At 50.5% G+C, this 16,252-nt stretch overlaps 1 long non-coding RNA gene across 1 annotated transcript; it reads right to left on the bottom strand.

Moving 5' to 3' along the window:
- Positions 1–5,436: 5,436 nt before the first annotated feature.
- LOC119404054 (uncharacterized) lies at positions 5,437–14,984 on the bottom strand. The gene is made up of 3 exons (XR_005186142.2): positions 14,890–14,984; positions 13,687–13,810; positions 5,437–5,567 (listed from the first exon to the last, which is right to left on the bottom strand). It is a non-coding gene; the product is annotated as an uncharacterized LOC119404054 (long non-coding RNA).
- Positions 14,985–16,252: the final 1,268 nt, after the last annotated feature.

Here is a 16,252-nt window from a genome sequence, read left to right on the forward strand (position 1 = left end):
AGAATACCTTGGCGCATAGCCACTGTGCTCATCATGTGAGATCCCGGAATGGCCGTTGTGAAACTGCATTAACTTGACTTTTAATGCGTAAGCATTCTCGGTTAACCCCACCGAAAAAGCGTGTCTTTCGGTAACTACTAAGAACAAACAAACAAACAGTGAAACAAACAAACAGAGGCATGGCTTTCGGATGAGCAGTTCTAGAAGCAACTAATCTTGCGGGTGAATAAAGATGTTTGGCAGTAATCCATTTCGATAAACATATTTTCTAATTCCACAAGAAAATGCATCTTGGGAGTACCGCAACAAGACGGTGAGATGGGCTAGTTGGTGAACATTCATGTTAAAGCACAAAGCTTTTAAGCGCACATAAAACGAGGACCGAAGATTCAAGAACTTGACAGACAGCGCTTATTAAGAACTTGACAGTTCTTCAGTTGACAGTTAAGAACTTGACAGTTAAGAACCTGTCAAGTTCTTAAATCTTCGGTCCTCGTTTTATGTGCGCTTAAAAGCTTTGTGCTTGGGAGTGCCTTGGCGCCCAATGCTAAAAAGGCGCTCCACGGATTTGCTAGAAGCGACGGCTGCATTATACCACAGGAAAAGTTCATTACGCGCTTCAAAACAGCCTTGACTTTCCTTGCCTCTTTTGTTGCAAATGTACGCGGTGCGCACAAGCAGATGAAACCATGTCGTATTCGACAGGCGCCTTTTTCGATTTTTGATAGCCGTAATAACAACTGCTTTGTTTCATTCAATACACACGCACGTTTGACCACAGGATCTGAATCCGCAGACAGAGGCTACAGTAATGGATCATCTGTACAGTACTGATAACGTACATGAATTACACTCTGGCTCAAACACCCGCCTTTGCGGATTAGCGACTGAAGTGTATATATATATATATATGTATACAGCAAATATATATATATATATATATATATAGATATAGATATATATATATTGTAATGAACAGAGACGGACACAGCACCCGTTCCTGGGCCAGCTGTTCTATTCTCCGACCTCTTCTTCCTCTACCTCCTTCTAGCTGCCCGCGCGCCAGAGCCTCGGTGCCGGTCTTCGTCATCACACTCGGCCATGACTGCAAGCATTGTCGGCTGAGCTGCCGGCAATGTTTCTGGTGGGCGGTGCTGGCTGCATCGCGGTGGTCGGTCCTGGCCACGCTGCGACTTGGCTTGTGAATCTGCCATAAGTATGTCTGGTGGACGGCACTGGCTATTTCGGAGTGGCCGGGCTCGACAATGCTGGAACTTCACTTGGACTTTTGCCAAATATGATTCCGGCGACCGACACTGGCTAATTCGTAGCTGTCGCAGGTCTCGGACGCGCGGCAATCTGGCTTGCCATACCGCCGATGACGATGCCTCTGGTCGATAGCCCTGGCTGTATCGTTGTGGTCGCACGTTTGTGCTGGCCGCATGCCATTTGCGGTGGCACGTATGGTCTACTTTGTCCTCTTCCTGGTTTGCGTTTCGAGTCGGTACATGATGGATGGACGAAGGATGCGAGCGAGGTCGTACATGTCTGCACCCAGTGCCAAGATTGTCACGGGTGTCCAAAGGCATCTCAATCTCGCAGCCGCTCCCTCCGAACTTGTCGGAACCCGGTCGACCAGCGACGGATCCCGTGCAAAAAACCACTGCGTTGTGTTCCACGTGGCCTTCGGGCAACACAGTGGCAGTCTGAATGAAATGGTTCTTGTCACACGTCCGGGGGCAGTGCTGGCGGACATCGGCTTCTGGCTGGGGTGTAGACTCAGCCATGCAGACGGACTGACCCTTTACGATTGTGGCATCGCCTGTCGCTTTAACTTCGTGAAGCGATTTGTCACTCAGCAGTAGTTGAGGCGTCATCACACTTGGCCAATGAGTGTGTTGAAAGCAGAGGACCATGCTTTGACGCTACAAGAAGGACCTCTTTCCCGGGATGCGCAGACAGGTCAGGTTGCGCGTGATGTGAGGGCCGCTTCTCCGACTGCCGTTGGTGGAAAGAGGTCGTAGTGATGCGCTGATACGATGGTGAGCTTCGGGAACGCTTCTCCAATGGCTGTGAACGAGATGTGGTCGCGGCGTCTGTCAGAGACGTGGTGTTGGTTACCGACGCCAATTCCGTGGCCTGAAGTGGTGAGTCTGGTCTCAGGTGTGTGCGTGTCCCAGGGCACGTTGTGACATTGTCTGCAGGTGAGCTGCAATGTACAGTTGCAGCCTCGAGGTGGTGCCCCTCCTGAGCTCCATCCTCGGTAGCGGTCAGGTTGGACAGGGTGGTGGCAGCGAGGTTGTAGTTAATCGGTCCAAAGACAGCTTTGAGCTTGGTGCTCCACTCGGCCCAGGACTGCTGCCTCACGCCTTCGTACCTATGCCACGCCGCGGCACCATTTCGAAGGCGGTCTATGGCTACACACCACTTCTGCTCTTCCGTCCACGCCATGCGAGCTCCGAGAGCGTTCACGGTCGCTACCCAGTTGTCGGCGTCGTCCTGAGAGCCGTTGAACTCCTGTAGTTCGCAGGCAGCCGGCGGTGGTGGGACGGCAGGCGAAAAACCGGACAGTGCGGACGCTAAGCAGCCCAGTTGGTTAGAGAGTTGCGTGAGAGTACACCGGAACTCGCTGCGCTGCTTGGGTGAGCTGGCCTCAAGGTCGTGCGAGGCGGCTATACCCAACATAGCGTTGATGGCGCACAATTCCGGCACGATCGCAGGAAACAGCGCAGAGCTCGACGCCGTCAATGCGTGGGCCGTGACGCGGAGTCGCGCGATCGTACGGGAAAGTTCAGCGGCGCTTTCAGGAGATCCGCACGCGGAGCCAATGGTGACGCCCGAGGAGGAAGGGGTCCCTGTGCTCACTGCGGCGGGATCCTTGCCAGCGGGCGCTTGGTCTGCGCCCCTCAGCAACTCAGGTGCCGAGGAAGTCCTGAGCGAGAGGTTGTCGCCACGGGAAGCGTGAACAGCGTTCCCGGGCAACAGGAGGCCGTACGCTGTCGTGACGGCGCCGGGGTAAACCTGCCTTTTGGCCACCGAGGAGGCCTGGACGCCGTCCTCGAATGATGGCATAGGTTCTACCGGCAGAAGTAGGGTCCTGGTGTCCATGAGCGAGGAAGCGTGGACGGCGTTCCTTCGATGGAGACACCCGCAACGCCGACAGCCTACGAGCACTTACAGGTGGCTTCAGCCTTAAGGTTCAGTTGTCGTTGACTGCGCCATTACAATGGCGCAGCCTGTCGGCTGCGCCATTGTAATGAACAGAGACGGACACAGCACCCGTTCCTGGGCCAGCTGTTCTATTCTCCGACCTCTTCTTCCTCTACCTCCTTCTAGCTGCCCGCGCGCCAGAGCCTCGGTGCCGGTCTTCGTCATCACAATATATATATATTATGTTGCACACTGAACGACCCAAACTGCATTTCACAACAAGGCTTTAGGGGAGTTAATTGTTAGTCAAGAACAATTGTTATTTCATTAACACAAAATTATATCGTCCTTTCCTTGACAATGACAAATCTACCTGTCGAAAAGGTGGCTCCAGCGGTTTCACCTCTTCAAGCTTCCATGTTCCCCTGAACTTCTACTGTGTTTGGATTCACTTATAAAAAGCCATGTTTAAACATCACAACATTGGCTGGCTTTATGATGACGGAAGATATTAAATTATCTTGATGTTGTGATCCCAATAAATGCTTCGCATAAATCATGGTAACTTGGATCAAGTGAGGCAACGTTAAGATATACTAGGCTGACAGTCACAAAAGCTCCGACAGGGCGATAACCTGGTTTATTGAAACTTATACTAAAGTACCATACGTTTCAGATCATCGTGTCGCCGCCGCATGTCGAATAATTCGATAATGATAACTCTCTTAACAGGCTTGGTATTAAGAGCGTTCATCCTCAGTTTTCTCCAAACGGCTCCTCGCAACTTCCCGCCACTGCAAGCAACGACGACACAGAAACCAGGATAAGCTTGGTTAGGATCAGCGAAAGAGGAAGTGCATTTTCGGTCGGTTGAAGACAGGCACCTGAGAATAAGGAAAATCGGTTTTTCAGTGTTTTTGTTGGTAAGGTGGATGTTGGAATATGCCCTGGGTCAGGGTTCTCTCGTGCGACATAAATGTTCCTCACTTCTTTGTCCTCTGTCATCCTGCCGGCCTTTAGTCGTGACAATATGATCTGCGGAGTTACGCAAAAGAAACAAGAAAAGAAACTCTTCCTTAAATGTATAATAAATTATAAAAATACTACGGGAGCGAATGAAGCAGAAACATTGCCACATTATTGTGTCAAAGTTGGGAAAAATGGCATTTTGACTCTTTTTGCGGCTTCACTTTCGCAGCGTGGCGGTTAAAAAAAATATGGCTCATACATCGTTGTTTAGTACATTTTGTTGGTATTACATGCAGAAAGTTTGAGAAGAGTACTTTTTGTTTTAAGCGAGAAAAAAAAAATTCTAACTGAATAACCACTAGGTTGTAGGAAGTTTGTCATTGCCTCGCCTTCACTGCATAGCACGACAGCGCAATATTCCAGCGGTGGCTTTTTGGCAGCAAATAATGCAAGTCATACAACTGCTTGTCACTTGTTTTAGTCATACTGCTGTATAAAACGTCAAAAACGGCAATAGGGCTAAAATTATTAGTCCAAAGGGGCAGAATTATAATGTAGTCGATGACCTGAAGGACAGTTTTAGGGCGCCGCGTTTGGCTTCTGATAATTAAAATACATCGCATTACGTAATAATTAACGGCATAATTAAAGTATACCTTTCTTAGGTTGTTTTTGTGATGTTTCATGTATAGGTCGATATATATATATATATATATATATGTTTACGGGAAACCTATTTGTGATATCTTGACACAGCAGATTACAGCCCACTCATTACGTGTAAATGCCACATTAAAGACAAATTTTCAAGTTTTCTTCCCATTCTGCTCACCGCTGTACGTGAAGTATCCCGGCCGTGGCGGCGGCATTTCGATGGAGGTGAGATGCTTAAGGCCCGTGTACTGTGCGACGCCAGTGCATATTAAAGAACATCAGATGGTGAAAAATTTCCGGAGCCCTCCATTACGGCGTCCCTCATAATCATATCATGGTTTTAATAATAATAATAATAATAATAATAATAATAATAATAATAATAATAATAATAATAATAATAATAATAATAATAATAATAATAATAATTTTATTCCTACCAATACAGTACTGATGGAGGGGTTGAGAAAAAAAAAGCGACTAGCCGGATGTAAACCCCAATAATTATTATTACTGTGCGTGACGGTCTTCTAAAATATATGTTCGCTTTAATTTGCTTTCTGTAGCTATATAACACAGTAACACACCGTGACAGGCACGTTCCAACGTCGTTTATTGCGACCAACTCGGGTGTTCAATAGTGCTATCGCCTTAAATGTGCTATGCATTTATTGGGCTGCACGCCGTGTTTTCAACCTCGACCGGTCCTACACATCGTTGGCCCGCAGCAGTCCGGGTATGTGCGGTTCCCGTCGTATTGTATTGTGCATAACGGGTCCCCTTCGTTCGGACACCTGATGATAAAAGGATATAATCAATATCACAACGTGCGGACTCACGCAAAACATGCAAAACAGCAAGTGTATTGTTTTCATGCCGTGCTAATTCTCCACTGTTATGCAAGGTTTGTGAGGGATGGTCGCCGTGCTCTCTTTGATGGCACCTTACACTTCACTGCTCCCACTAAGTGCGCTGCTATGCGGAGGCCTTCGCTTTCTCAGCTCTCAAGAGAATCGAATGACTATCGAGAGAACTGAATGCTCCACTACGTTACCACACACAACAATTTGTCCTCCCCAACTTGAATATGCATCCGGGATCTGGAACAGCTTTTCTAAATCCAGCAGTTACTCCATATTGTCACGTGGTCGTGACGTCGACGAACACAGCAGTCGGCGTTTGTAGGATGAAACTGTTTATTTGGCCGAACTTGTGGCCGGAAAATGAGAACTAGAACTACAGCAATGCACGCTGTACAATGATAGCGGCGAACAGGGCGTCGTCCGTCGATCAACTGACAAGCGGTCACGCGCGTCGGCTTTTATACAGGCGCTATCGAACTTTCCAGCAATATCGCTGGTGGCGGCGTAATCTCTAGACAAAGCTGGAACATTCGCGTGCGGGGCGAAATCTTAACAAACCGATCTACTACAATCGCGATGCTTCTAGAACACTACTTCGCGGACAGCGTCGAGCGTTGATAACCGTCTCTGCCGGTCAAACCCGAATACATCAAAACAAGACAAGAAGTGGGCATGGCAATGCCCCCCTCTGAAAAAGCATCGTCCCGATGCTTGTGAAAGAACATAGAAGAGAAAAAAACAAGTGTATACACAAATAAATTACAATAACAAAGGAAAAAAAATAGAGTCCCCAGGCTCGCTAACGCGCGAAAAACGGCTTAAGGCGCACGACATGGACGACTTCAGGTCGCGCACGGCGCCGCTGAGAGTTCGTAATGCCGTCTGGGACAACCTCATAGTCGAGTGTGCCTAGGCGTCGAAGTACCCTGTACGGTCCGAAGTATCGTCGAAGAAGCTTCTCACTAAGTCCTCGTCGGCGTATTGGCGTCCATACCCATACACGGTCACCGGGTTGGTATTCCATGTGGCGTCGTCGAAGGTTGTAGCGGCGGCTGTCAGTCGTCTGCTGGTTCTTGATCCGTAGGCGGGCGAGCTGTCGTGCTTCTTCGGCGCGCTGTAGGTACGTGGTCACGTCGATGTTATCCTCGTCGGTCACGTTTGGTAGCATGGCGTCGAGCGTCGTTGCCGGGCTCCGTCCGTAGACCAACTTGTATGGCGTCATCTGCGTCGTTTCCTGTACGGCCGTGTTGTACGCGAAGGTCACGTACGGAAGGATGGCGTCCCACGTCTTGTGTTCGACGTCGACCGTACATGGCCAGCATGTCGGCGATGGTCTTATTTAGACGCTCGGTGAGGCCGTTGGTCTGTGGGTGGTACGCGGTGGTGCGGCGGTGGCTTGTGTGGCTGTTTTCAAAGATCGCCTGAGTCAGGTCAGCCGCGAACGCCGTACCTCTGTCGGTGATGAGAATCTCTGGGGCGCCGTGTCGAAGGACGATGCTCTCAACGAAGAACTTGGCTACCTCAGCGGCACTGCCTTTGGGCAGGGCTTTTTGTTTCGCGTAGCGGGGTGAGGTAGTCGGTAGCCACGACGATCCATTTATTTCCGCAAGTCGACGTTGGGAACGGCCCCAGGAGGTCCATCCCGATCTGCTGGAATGGTCGCCGAGGAGGCTCGATCGGCTGAAGGAAGCCTGCTGGTCTTGTGGGCGGTGTCTTCCGTCGCTGACAGTCTCGGCGCGTCCTTACGTAGCGAGTGACGTCGGCGGCAAGGCGCGGCCAGTAGTACTTTTCTTGTACTCGTGCGAGCGTTCGGGAAAGTCCGAGGTGTCCAGCCGTTGGGTCGTCGTGCAGGGCATGCAAAATTTCTGGTCGCAGTCCCGAAGGTACAACGATAAGGTAGCTGGCTCGGGCCGGAGTGAAGTTCTTCTTTACGAGGACGTTGTTTTTCAAGGAAAATGATGCCAATCCTCGCCTGAATACTTTTGGGACAACGACGGTCCTGCCCTCCAGGTATTCCACTAGACCCTTCAATTCCGGGTCGGCTCGCTGTCGTTCGGCGAAGTCTTCGGTACTTATGGCTCCCAAGAAGCTGTCATCATCCTGGTCGTCGGGCGTTGGTGGGTCGACGGGGGCACGAGACAAGCAGTCGGCGTCGGAGTGTTTCCTTCCGGACTTGTAGACGACCGTAATGTCGAATTCTTGAAGTCTTAGGCTCCACCGTGCGAGGCGACCTGAAGGGTCCTTCAAGTTAGCTAGCCAACACAAGGCTCACAAGGTCGCTCACAACTTTGAAGGGCCTGCCGTAGAGGTAGGGGCGAAACTTTGACGTAGCCCAGATGATGGCGAGGCACTCCTTTTCTGTTGTGGAATAGTTGACCTCTGGTTTAGACAGCGACCGGCTAGCATAACTGATAACCCTTTCCAGTCCGCCCGTCCGCTGCACAAGGACGGCGCCGAGTCCTATGCTGCTTGCATCGGTGTGAATCTCCGTATCGGCGTATTCGTCGAAATGCGCAAGTATCGGAGGTGTCTGCAGGCGTCGTTTAAGTTCATGAAATGCTTCGACTTGCGCTGTTTGCCACCTGAATTCGACGTCGGTCTTCGTAAGCTGCGTTAGTGGCTCGGCGATCCGTGAAAAGTCTTTGACAAAGCGTCTGTAATAGGCGCACAAGCCGAGAAATCGGCGCACGGCCTTCTTGTCGGTGGGTGGCGGGAAAGCGGCGATGGCAGCTGTTTTCTGCGGGTCTGGGAGCACTCCAGTCTTGCTGATCACGTGACCCAAAAACAAGAGCTCCTCGTACGCGAAGCGGCACTTTTCTGGCTTCAGGGTGAGCCCGGAGTTCTTGATTGCTTGAAGTACGGTTTGAAGTCGCTGGAGGTGTTCGTCGAAGTTCGAGGAATACACAACGACGTCGTCCAAGTAAACAAGGCAAGTCTGCCACTTCAAGCCAGCTAACACAGTATCCATGACTCGTTGGAAAGTCGCAGGCGCCGAGCAAAGACCGAAAGACATGACCTTGAACTCGAATAGGCCGTCCGGTGTTATAAAGGCGGTCTTTTCTCGGTCTCTCTCGTCGACTTCAATTTGCCAGTAGCCGGTCTTGAGGTCCATCGACGAAAAGTAATTCGCGTTGTGAAGTCGATCCAGGGTGTCGTCTATCCGTGGGAGAGGGTACACGTCCTTCTTTGTGATTTTGTTCAGGCGACGATAATCGACGCAGAAACGTAGGGTCCCATCCTTCTTCTTCACTAACACCACGGGAGACGCCCACGGGCTGTTCGACGGCTGGATGATGTCGTCGCGTAGCATTTCATCGACTTGTTTCTTAACGGCCTCCCGTTCCCGCGTCGAAACCCGGTAGGGACTCTGACGGAGTGGTCGAGCATTTTCTTCTGTTATGATGCGGTGCTTAGCAAGGGGCGTTTGTCGGACCCGCGATGACGACGAGAAACAGTCCCTGTATTCCTGCAGAAGGCGTCGGAGCTGTTGCTGTTGGCGAGCGGAAAGACTTGGGTTTACGTCGAAGGGTGGCTCAGGGATCGTCGTCGTAGTTTCGTCAGAATCTGAAAAGGCGAACGCATCGCTGACGGCCAAGATTTCTTCGATGTATGCAATCGTCGTGCCCCTGCTCAGGTGTCTGTATTCCTGGCTGAAGTTCGTTAGCATCACGCTTCCTTTTCCTTCATGCAACCGAGCAATTCCCCTTGCGACGCAAATGTCACGGTCTAGCAGCAAACGCTGATCGCTCTCGATGACACCTTCGATGTCTTCAGCTTTTTCGGTGCCGACGAAAATAATGACGCTGGAACGCGGCGGAATGGTCACCTGCTCTTCTATCACATTCAATGCATGGTTCCCTGGCGTCGCGCGGGGCGGGAGCGCTTTATCTGGGGTTAGTGTTATCGACTCGGACCTCAGGTCGATGACGGCGCCGTGTTCACTTAGGAAGTCTATTCCAAGTATTGCATCCCTGGAGCAGTTTTGTAGGATTACAAAGCTCGCAGGATAAGTCCGGTTATTGATGGTGACTCTCGCCGTGCAAACACCAATCGGCGTTATCAGATGGTCTCCAGCGGTGCGGATTTCGGGGCCTTCCCAAGCGGTCTTAACTTTCTTCAACTTCGTGGCGAAGAGCCCACTGATGACGCAATAGTCGGCTCCAGTATCGACGAGAGCGGTGACGTTGTGGCCGTCGATGAGAACGTCGAGGTCGCTAGTTCGTCGTCTTGCGTTGCGGTTGGGTCTCGGCGTCGGGTCACGGCTGCGTCGGTTTGTTCCGCTGCTTCCATGTTGCGTCGTCGGGTCTTCTTTGGTCCGCAAGATCTCGTCGTCAGGGGTCTGTCTGGTTCGCGTCGTGTTCTGAAGGTTTCGTCGCGACGTCGTCGTCGTCGGCGGAGGATCTTCGGTAGTTCGTCGCACAGCAACCGCACCTCCATCGGTTGCTGCCCTTAGTTTTCCGGATACGGGCTAGGCGACCGGCCCCGGTTTGGGCCAGTGTACGGCCGGCGGTGCGGTGACATGTAGCGGCCGGGCGACGGCGAGCGTGAAGGTCGTCGTTCTTGCCACTGTGTTCCGGTTAGGTAGTCGTCGATGTCGCGAGGCCGTTCGCCTGGCTGCGGTCGCGGCGCGTTGATGGCGAATCCTCGTAGTCCCATCTGTCGGTACTGGCAGCGGCGGTACGTGTGGCCGGCCTCCCCGCAATGGTAGCAGAGCGGGCGGTTGTCAGGGGCGCGCCAGACATCGGTCTTCCTCGGGGTGTAGCGCTGGCCGACAGGTGGGCGATAGGGCGTCGGTGGCGGCGGCGGCGTATGGCCGACAGGTGGACGGTAGGGCATCGGTGGCGGCGGCGGCGTCTGGCGACGGTACTGCGGCGGTGTATCGTCTTGGCGTGGGCGTGGAGGAGGAGCATGACGGCGGGCTGCAGCAGCATAGCTCATAGCTTGCGGCTGCGGCTCTACTAGCTGAGGCGCACCGAGTGAATGCTGGATCTCCTGGCGCACGAGGTCGGCGATGGAATCTACTTGAGGTTGCGACGAAGGTAGAAGTTTTCGCAGCTCCTCTTGCACGATTGCTCGAATCGTCTCACGCAGGTCGGCGGATCCTAGCGCTTGAACGTCGGCGTAGCTTGTGGTCGAGAGGCTGCGGTTGTATTGCCGTGTTCGCATCTCAAGCGTTTTCCTCGATTGTTGTTGCTTCGGAGACAAATTCTTGGACGGTATTCGGCGGATTCCTCATAAGGCCAGCGAAGAGCTGTTCCTTTACTCCTCGCATGAGGAAGCGAACCTTCTTTTCTTCAGGCACGTTGACGTCAGCGTGGCGGAACAGCCGGGTCATTTCTTCCGCGAAGAAGCTCACGTTTTCGTTCGGGAGCTGAACCCGTGTCTCCAGCAAGGATGCGGCCCTTTCCTTTCGAACGACGCTCGTGAACGTCTCCAAAAAAGCACTACGAAAGAGATCCCAGGTTCGAAGCGTGGACTCCCGGTTCTCGAGCCATGTCCTTGCTGCTTCTTCCAGGTGGAAGTACACGTGGCGCAGCTTGTCGTCGGCGTTCCAGTTAAATGTTGCGACCCTTTCGAACGTCTCCAGCCAGGTTTCGGGGTCTTCACATGGCGAACCACGAAATGTCGGCGGCTACCTCGGCGGCTGCATCACTATCGCGGCAGGGTTCGCTGCGGCCGTCATCGTGCCTGTTGTTCTTGTCGCCGTGGCTTTTGGCTTATCCGGTAGGAGTCCGTATTGGGGGGGTAGTCCTTTCTGCCGGCGGCTGGTTCGAGGATCCGGGTTGTCCTTAGAGTCGTCTTCTTCGCGGCTTGGGCTTGGGTCAGCGCTCCGCGGTGGCGTCCGGATCATGAAGCAGCACCTCCACCAGATGTCACGTGGTCGTGACGTCGACGAAGACAGCAGTCGGCGTTTGTAGGATGAAACTGTTTATTTGGCCGAACTTGTGGCCGGAAAATGAGAACTAGAACTACAGCAATGCACGCTGTACAATGATAGCGGCGAACAGGGCGTCGTCCGTCGATCAACTGACAAGCGGTCACGCGCGTCGGCTTTTATACAGGCGCTATCGAACTTTCCAGCAATATCGCTGGTGGCGGCGTAATCTCTAGACAAAGCTGGAACATTCGCGTGCGGGGCGCAATCTTAACAAACCGATCTACTACAATCGCGATGCTTCTAGAACACTACTTCGCGGACAGCGTCGAGCGTTGATAACCGTCTCTGCCGGTCAAACCCGAATACATCAAAACAAGACAAGAAGTGGGCGTGGCAATATTACTTAGAAATTCCAGTGCGTAGCTAAACAAGGACATGCGCTTGTCCCTGTCTCTCCGTAGTCCTTCCTTTGTCCCTTGTCCATTGGACCATCCCTTGTCTTTCAGTGCAAATAAACCCGTCACATCCGTAACAATATTGATAGCCAACATGCTATTGATAGCAAACTCTCTGATAGCGAACATGGTGTCGGCGAGTAGAGGAAGAGGACGACAACGAGGCTGAACTGGCTCGCGAGAGGTTGGGCGAACTGCTTTTCACTGAGCTGTACCTCTGCATTCATTCCCCATCCTGTTAATAAACGCGTTTTATCGTCACAATATAGTTACGCACTTGAATTTATAAGCAACATGAATTGCTAACTCACCCAATAAGCCACTCTTCTGCACCTTAGAATGGAATTTCAAAAGTTCGAAGCATATCTAATAATCGCTTTGCTAGAAATGACAGTTCTAGCGCTGTTCGCCTTTTGTCATCGCCGTCATTTCACTGCCACCGAAATCGCGCCGGTCATTTATTGCTTTCAAAGCTTCGCGGTATCATCACCTGCCTCGAACTGCTGAGTTGGATTGTTTTGCGGATTCCGCGCAACATCACTTGAGAGCTTGCACATATATATGTACCTGCCTGCCTCTGCCAAAAATCAGCCTTCTACAGAATACAAAGTCCTTACATGGTTTATTCCCCTGATCTCGATATTTCTCACGATTCGCGGTCATTCTTTCTTTCTTTTTCGAAGTCTGCGCTGCTTTAACGTAGTTTCAGACAATGTACAAGTCCTTCTCTCCTGTTTTGTCTTTCCAGTTTACCTTTTGCTTTGGTGTATGAAAACAGTCATTTTCATCATCGTCCGTTCATACTTGCTGCGCTGTGATGATGTATTATACTCTGTCGTTAGTATTCTGTGTTTTTATATCTCCTACATTTTTCTACGCTTCTTTTCTGCTGCAACCTGTCCTCATGATAGTGTTTAGCTTTCTCGGTCCCTTGATGCGTGCGCCATCAGAGGTACTAGGGTTGTTCCTTGGCATGTTGATTGATTGATTGATTGATTGATTGATTGATTGATTTATTGATTGATTGATTGATTGATTGATTGATTGATTGATTGATTGATTGATTGATTGATTGATTGATTGATTGATTGATTGATTGATTGATTGATTGATTGATTGATTGATTGATTGATTGATTGATTGAAGGTATAACCGATGCACTAGAGACAAATGCAGAGGAAAGACTAGATGTGGAAAGATACAAAAGGGCGCCAGAAAATCCACATGAGGACAGTGAAAAAATACTGAATAATATATTGCTTCAAACGAGGTTCCCGCAAAGAGCACATAATGACGCATCAGGGCACGAATTCACACAACCTCTTACGTCACATTTGTTCATAAGACAAAGTTTCAGCCAATCCTGGCACTAACATATCATTACCGAAGGTGTCTAGCCAGTGGTAAAGAGCACTTAAAAAAGAAAAGCCTTGTGAATCCGGCCCCAGAGGCTGCATATCGGAGATGTGCATCTTTCCTTGCTGGTGAAACAGCGCGAGAAGCAGGGCATAAGAAGAGAAGAACAAAGCAGAGCGCTGTGGTTTGTCCCCTCTCTTCTTATGTCCTGCTCCTCGCGCTGTTTCACCAGCAAGTATGAAGCAACGAGCCAATTTTTCTAGTAAATATATAACATCCCGCAGTCCCACTGACAGCATCGATAAAGCAATCAAATATGGTCAAACCATGCAGCGACTCCAGCTATTCACGTTTGACGTACCATTTGGTCGTAAGAGTTCCATTCCTGCAGGCGAACCCGACACACGGACTACTACAGTTTACTGTCGCTTCGCTATTCGCTTTACAGTCCGGTGGTTTGCACTCTGCTGTCGCCATCCTCGCACCTATACAGAAAAGCGAGGTTATTCGCCTTTTAATTTAGTGTCCCTCCACACAGATTTTTTTAACACGAAAGTGTTTTAGGCCGGGGTCCACCAAGACTTTCATGACGTATTTCCGTCGCGGAAATACGTCACCAAAATGAACGCCATCAAATGGCAAAGAAAAAACTATAAGAAAGCTTCCATTGACAGGAGTCGAACCCATGACCTTTTTTAGTTTAGCCTGCTAAGCTACCGCCAAACATAAAACGGAGGCTACATGAACGCGACTTTTATCTTTCACACTTTCCTCTCATAGTGCTGTTGGATGGATGGATGGATGGATGGATGGATGGATGGATGGATGGATGGATGGATGGATGGATGGATGGATGGATGGATGGATGGATGGATGGATGGATGGATGGATGGATGGATGCTCTGAGCGTCCCTTTTATAACGGGGCGGTGACATGTGTGCCACAAGCCTCGGAAAAATGATGGCTGATCCCTCCGTCATAGGAATCGGTATAACACGAAAGTGAACGTGTCGCCACAGAAGTAGTTGATTGTTCAGAGCGCATTGGTATATGAAAGCTTGTACAATGTCTACTGTTTGGCAGATATAGCACTGCTTGATGTGGACGCACTCACGTTGACGCCTATAGTGGCACATCTCCGTACCGACGACTAACGCCCATGATCATGATTTAACCCTTGCGGTAGCTGAGAAATATTGTCACGTTGAAGTGACTGTCCCGCGCAAAGAATGCATCAACGGGGAATACCGTGCAAAGATGGCATCAACAAGCCATTGCATAGGAGTGTGACCATGCGTGTCAGCAATCACTCCAATTCACGGGCATCTTGGCGTGAAAAGCGTCGCACGAAATGCGCGTGAAACGAAAAAAAAATAGTTGGGAACGCCATCGGATACATATTCATTCGGTCACCCAAGGAATGTGGCTGTCAAGTCAGTGAAATTATAAATCCTTGAAGTATTCATTGTTTTAGTCCTAATTCTCAACCAAGCTTGAAACAAACACAAGGTGTGAAACAGTACTTACGACTGCAATCGCATTAATAATTGATATTTTTACTTACCTGTAGTATACAGCATAAAGCCAAGCACCGTTACAGTGCAAATGGCACCCCAATTCATTTTGCTGTGCAACATACTGACTTCTCTTCGTTCTACCTACAGAATAAAATGTATTGCTGCTTTTTACAATGAACATATCAAGTGAGGTTAACATAAGAACATTAGCCAACTGACAGATCATTATCATTAGCTATTATAGGGAGATGTCCATAGGCGTGCGCAGGGGGGGGGGGGGCCAAGGGGGGCGAGAAGGGGGGGCGCAAAGTCAGCCCTATACATTGTAGTGGGGGCGAGAAGAGGGGCGCAAAGGCAGCCGCATACATTGACATAATAGGGAGGGGGGGCGCTGCGACGAACCTTCGCCCCCCCTGAAGGGGAACCCTGCGCACGCTTATGGAGATGTCATCACATGACATTTTTGCTTGGTCGTAGGTGGGCCCATCCCGGAGCACAGTAATAGCGCGAGAGGTAAAGAAAGCTTACAGTGCCTGCGATCTCGGAGGCAGTGTAAAATCATGTCGGGAAAGGGGGGGGGGGTCAGATTAATACATTCGACTAAGAAGAAAAAGAAGATGGTTTTCGCATTCGCGTCGGCTTAGGCAAATCCATAAGGGAACGTGGGACTTCTGCATTTTACTCATTTATTTTGTGGCCATTATCGTCTTGCGTGACAGAGGGGCGGATGAAGGATTCTTCCGTTGAGTGGGCATAGAAATGCTCATGCTTTTAAAACTCCCACTCTTAGTAATAGATTTAAGAACTAACCATAATGTGCTAGTAAACGGTTGTCGCTGCCTTGGTAGTATAGAATTTAATTTAAGCACGAGTGTACAGGGGGGTCGGTTTATAACGGCCGCTTTCATTAAGGTATTCAGTCAATTGTACAGTAAAATACAACGATGCGAAATAAAAAGATTTGCAGTGGCTTAGCTCAGCTATGCCAGGATATACGTAGCGTTAGCAAAGATTCAGCTGATTACTCTTAGCTTTCCAGGTTGTCTAGGATTATTAGCCTACTTCTGTTCTTCGTACGCTGAACCGCTAAATGCCAGGCAACTACTTCGGGATCCGATGAATTAAGCTTCTCGGCTCTTCTGCGCCGTCGAGCAGCATTTGCGCTCTCCTTCTCCATGGCGTTACCCACCTGCAAACACAGTCAGAGGCGCTATCAATCTGCTCCAGCGCAGTGTCAGACGGCGACTGCACAGTGAAGGTGAATAGCTGCGCGCGCGCTGGCGCCAGTGTGTCTGTCATGGCTACAACGTCACTCCTCTCGAATGTGCAGACCAGCAGCGGCAAGTAGTGCGGGGCGGTGGCTGAGTCTGCGCGCGCCGGCGCCATGTGTCGGCCTCGGCTACGACGCCC

The sequence above is a fragment of the Rhipicephalus sanguineus genome, chromosome 9 (genome assembly GCF_013339695.2).
Source record: "Rhipicephalus sanguineus isolate Rsan-2018 chromosome 9, BIME_Rsan_1.4, whole genome shotgun sequence".
Taxonomy (NCBI): domain Eukaryota; kingdom Metazoa; phylum Arthropoda; class Arachnida; order Ixodida; family Ixodidae; genus Rhipicephalus; species Rhipicephalus sanguineus.